The sequence below is a fragment of the Aulostomus chinensis genome, chromosome 1, assembly GCF_037954235.1.
Source record: "Aulostomus chinensis isolate RoL2024-O1b breed Wild chromosome 1, RoL_Achi_v1.0, whole genome shotgun sequence".
NCBI lineage: Eukaryota > Metazoa > Chordata > Actinopteri > Syngnathiformes > Aulostomidae > Aulostomus > Aulostomus chinensis.
The window spans coordinates 18471416-18477179 of NC_141320.1; positions in this window are offsets into that span (position 1 = coordinate 18471416).

Below are 5764 nucleotides of genomic sequence, written 5' to 3' on the forward strand. Positions count from 1 at the left end.
TTTGCAGACAACACTGAAAACTGCCCCTGACCCCTCCCCTCATTCTGGAGGCTTTAACATGAAAATGAAAATGCTGAGAGACACAAATGCAAATCAGAGTATTTGACCAGAGGTGACATATCTTTTAATGCTTTTCTTGTTATATTTGTTCTATCTGTTCTGTATGGTTATATTTGTTATGGTTGTTATGGAGTTTATGGTTATTATCTCTGTTTCTTGTGTCTTTGTCTTTGTCGTCCTCCCCTTCGTCCGTCCTGGATTTTTGACCTTGGTTGCAGGAAGCATGTGACCTCAACTCCTTTTTCTGTGTTGCTGAACGTAGAGCCTTGCTTCATTGTGTTAGCTAAAGTGTGATCCTCCCTGCTAATTCCTTATTTCGTTGACTAATTACCCACCAAAAATTAATACCTACTTGCTTTATTTGGCTGAAGTTTAAAAGACCATCATTCTGGTAGCAACAGTCTTTCTGCCTTGTAAAAACGCTAAGCTAACGATGGCTTCTCCCTCTTGTCCTCCTCTCTCCTGCTCAGGGTGCCACATGTTTTGTTCCTCCTCTGCCTCCTTTAGTGATACTGATAAGTGTGTTAAATGTAGTTTTTTTGTTGTGTTGGAGGTGAGGCTTAGCCATGTTGAATTGGACCTGCAGCGGCTCTGCACCAAAAGCTGCGAGAGCTAGCCAACCCTCACTAGCTGGTGCAGACCAACTTAGCTTAGCTCCTGGCTTAGGCCCAACTAGCGCTCCCCCAGAAGCTCCCAAGCATCTGGGAAAGCGCCAAGAAAAGTTGGGCCTAAGCTAGGATGTGCTTGCTCATGAAGAATTGTTGGGTGTAAATTCATTTAAAGAGTGTGGAACTGGACCTGTTCTACTTGTAAAGTGTAACTTTTGTTATTTGGTGCTTTACAGGGTGATGACTTGACTTCATTGCAGCTTTGACCTGAGCAGGTGTTCATCCTCATCTCAGTAACAGGGGACACTTTATCACAGCAGTGGACAAACATCAGCATTCATCACCCAGCAGCTCTTCTGATCAACAGAACAAGTTAAAGTATTCTGGAGAATGAGGGCATCGATCCCTCTACCTCTCACATGCTAAGCGAGCGCTCTACCATTTGAGCTAATTCCCCTGTTAAGGAGCACAGCAGATGATGCAGGTTGACCTTCACCATGGTTGAATGAGCGTCACCAGTTGAAGCTTCTCTGGTTGACCAATGTCATGGAGACCAAGGGTTCCATGACATCAATGATTAATTGAAGGTAGCATTTGTCTTGGTATTAACAGTTTATGTAAATTAGAGGCACACACACATGTTAATGGTCAGGTTTATTGAATCAGCAAATATGTGAAACATTTTCTATGCCATGTGTTCCAGGGAGGGACCTGGGAAGCACAGGGGGACCGGCCATCCTGCCTGTGGAAAATGAAGACCCCAGTGTCAGTCAGTGGGAATCACTGTGCAAGGCCTGGTATTTAGTGCTGATCTAGTTTGTCTTATGTAAATGTGGCAGTTTCAGTCGTCACGTCAGTCCTCACCTCTTCCTGCTGGTTTCCTTAAAGGGGGTGGAGCCAAAAGGTACCCCCTCTCCCAGATGGGGGAGGGGGTACAATCACAGGCGAGGTTCATTGAATGATTATGTGGATGTATGATTGAGTTGGTGTAGTAGTCTGGAATCATGTATATATTTAGTCAGGTTAAGTTGTTGCTGGTTTGATGTAAATATTGATTGTAGAGCATGGTTGTGGTCTCACCTCCACTCTATGGGCCATCCATCGTCATCTTCTGCTTATTCCTTACTAGTAAGGGTCACGGGGGGGGGGGGGGCTGGAGCCTATCCCAGCATCTACGGGCGAGAGGCGGGGTTCACCCTGGACAAGTCGCCAGTCCATCGCAGGTCCAACACACAGACGAACAACCATTCACGCTCACGCCTACGGTCAATTTAGAGTATCAATCAGCCTCGTCCCCTAATGTCCATGTCTTTGGACAGTGGGAGGAAGCCGGAGTACCTGGAGAGAACCCACGCAGGCCCGGGGAGAACATGCAAACTCCACACAGAAAGATCCCACGCCCGAGCCAGGACCCGAACCCGGAACCTTCTTGCTGTGAGGGCACAGTGCTGACCACTGCACCACCGTGCAGCCCCGCTATGGGTGGTCTGTCTAATTTCCTGCAGCCAGGAGGGAATTAAAGGCAGTCAGGGGTTTTTAATTTAAGTTGATGGTGTCTCATGCAATCTCTTTCAATACTCCAGTGGTGGTTTAAGTGAAGAAAAACATGGGTTGGTCAGTAGGACTCTGTGTGTGTGTGTGTGTGTGTGTGTGTGTGTGTGTGTGTGTGTGTGTGTGTGTGTGTGTTTGTGTGTGTGTGTGTGTTTCCATGCAGACTTTCCCTTGTGACAACCGATTTGATTTGGAAACCATCTCATCTAAATCTCCTCTCCAAAAACCCTCTTCTGCAACTTTGTACCCAAGTTGTCTCCTCATCAGGCACCACAGTATCCAGTAGGTTCAGTTCAAACAGTCATCAGTGATTAATGTTCATGTTCAATGATGAGGTTTTGATTTATTCTTCTAGAATCATCTGAACAAACCCTCCTCAACACAGTGAAGCCTTCATCTGACAGGAGGAGCTTCTTTTCCCAGTGATTCCACTGGTAAAGTGAAAAGCTTCGTTCATCAGACTGGTCTGATAGGATCAACTACTGGTTGCTCTGGAGTGGAAACAGCAACCTGTCAGGAAACATTAGTCAGATCAAAGCCAAGAATAAAGCAAGAGCCTCCAGATCAAAGAGAGAATTGATGATGATGTCATCAAGGGGGCTTTGATAGTGTCTTTATTTGTACCTGGAATTCTGTCTTTGATCTCAGGAGGACATGAAAGAAACACAATTGAGGAAAGTAGAGGAGAACATTCAGCTTCATTAGAAACACTTGAACTGTTCAACAGTAGAATTTGTTTGAAACAGTTTACAACACTGAGTGACAGGATTGAAGAGGGGAGATTTTTGTATTTTCAGTTTAATTCTAACTTTAAACTGGGCATGAACATTTTTAGTCGTTCATATTGTAACATACAGAGGAAGTCATGTCATTCTCTTTTTTTTAACCTGTCCTGTTCAGGAAATGGAAATGGAAATTTAGCTGCTATGTTGAATCAGAAAAACCTTTTGAAGTCTACTTTTGCTTCAGTCAGAAAGTGGACTGTTGTTAATTCTCACAATGGTTGGTGATTGTGGAGGAAGAAAAAATCCTTATGAACCTCTTTTTAACAGACACACATTTCTGAAGACACTGGTTCATTTTATTTTTCTTCTTCTAGCAGAGGATGGTTTCAATCCATCGACCTCTGGGTTATGGGCCCAGCACGCTTCCGCTGCGCCACTCTGCTCTACCATTGACTGAACAGTCCTTGTTTTATGACAGCATTATCTGTCTTTGTCTCTGCCCTGCTCTCCTGCTCTCTTTCCCCTCATTTAGTCCTTGACATGATCCATGCTCTACAGCTCTGCGGGTGGAATGAAGACCTGCGTCTGCTCTGCCCGTGCCGTCCTTCGTCTCAACCTAAATTGTTTGACCCACCTTTATAATGATCGGACTCGCTCCCGCTGAGCGTGCCAGGCGCTGCAGACAACACAACCAAACTGGCCCCGATCAGGATTTGACAGGCCGAACTCGCGCCGAAATCTTTACAAAAAATCCATTTTTGTCACCCACGTGAAGATGGGTGGGAACATGCCCTATTGTGTCATCACTTGACCAGACCCAAAAGTAGACTCAGGTATCAGTTTCTTCTCAATGCTAACGTCTGCTAGCTTAGTCTGCTACTTTGATGGCTCTGCCTGCTCAAAGGTCCAGACCCCTGGATGTGGTGGTTCCTACCTGAACGTAGATTCTGTCAGCTCATGTTGTTAAATCAACTCACCAGGAACACCAGTAGATTTCAATGGACTGACAATGAGTCTCATTGAATGGTAAACATGTCAAATATGAAGTCATCACCTGAGGAGGTCTGCTGCTGGAATGAAGCTCCAGATATTCACAAGATATTCTAGACCTTAAAATAAAGCATTTTTATATTTGATTTATTGTTCATTAGCCTGCTTCACATTGTTTGATTTTATGTGTTGTATATCAATACAACTTTGATCCACAACCTCCACAAACACTCTTGTCCAACTTTTGTGCCCAAATTTTCTCCTCCTGAGGCACCAAATCAAGTCAAGTCATTTTTATTTGTTAGAACCAAATCACAACAAAGTTCTCTCATGACTCTTTACTAGTACAGCAGGTCCAGCACCAAACTGCTTCAATGAATCTACACCCAAAAATTCTCCACCAGCAGCACATCCTGCAACAGTGGTGATGAACACCTTCCTTTTAACAGGCAGGAAGGTCAAGCAGATCCAGGATCAGTGGGGACGGCCTCCTGCTTTGACCGGTTGTATTTAAAGCTCCATCAGATTGGAACAACCTTTCCTCCTCACTTGGGTCTCTCTCTTCCTTTCTCATCTTCAAATCATCAAGCATTTTCAAACATCTGCTCTTGTTTCTGATGCACCTCCCCTTTTCTCTCCAGGATTCACTCTCTACTTGTTCTTGTTTGTTCTCTGTACTGTAAATATGTGGATATTTGTGTATGAATATGCATTGTGTACTTTAATGGTGCATGGAAGCAGTATTTATTTAGATGGGTGTTTAAATGTATGAGTATGTGAACACAGGCCCACTCTTATTCTGCAGTGGGATCTCTGATCATACTTTGTAGAATACTGGATGGTGGTGGGGGGGGGGGGGGCTTTGGGGAACATTGTTGGCCTGTACCTGGGTGTATGATGTGTGTGTCCTTGTGTTGAAAATAGAATCTACTTTTATTATTGTTGTATTGTTGGTCATTATTTGTCAGGACCCCCTCCAAAATGAGATGGTGCATCTCAAGGGGCTGCCCTTGAAATCAAGAATCAAGAATGAAGGTGTCTGGTGGTCTTGGTGGACCCTCTGCTTCTCCAGCTGAGTCAACAGATTCCTGTGTATCCTGAGTCATTGTGTATCCTGGCTGCATTCAGTGCTTTCACCGCTGCAGCCCAGCGTGATTGCCAGTCAGGACAGGTGTTATTAAGAATGGAAGAGGGGACAGTTTTGGCAGGACAAGTTGCTCCACATTCAGGAGATGGTGGGAAGTTTCAAAGCTGCCATAAATCTTGATGACAAACTCCTTCACTGTGTGGTTCAGAGTCCCTGGTTTGATTGCAGCTTTGACCTGAGCAGGTGTTCATCCACATCTCAGTAACAGGGGACACTTTATCACACCAGTGGACAAACATCAGCATTCATCACCCAGCAGCTCCTCTGATCAACAGAACAAGTTAAAGTATTCTCAGAAGGACGGCATGGATCCCTCTACCTCTCACATGCTAAGCTAGCACTCTACCATTGGAGCTAAGTCCCTGCTAATGAGCACAGCAGATGATGCAGGTTGACCTTCATGCATGGTTGAATGAGCGTCACCAGTTGGAGCTTCTCTGGTTCAACAAACCCTTGGGACCAAGACAGGGATTGGAACCTGTGCAGGTCCAGACCCATACTGAAGTTGGTGGAGACAATTGTTTCAACCAGGGACTGAATGAAAAGACTTGCCCAGACTCCAGCTCACTCTTCTGAACAGACCCCTCATCTCTGTGTGGAGTAAACATCAGAGGTGGGGGGTGCAGGTTCTGCTTTGACCTCCTGACCTCCTGGGTAAAGCAGTGGAGATGTTGAGCTTGAAG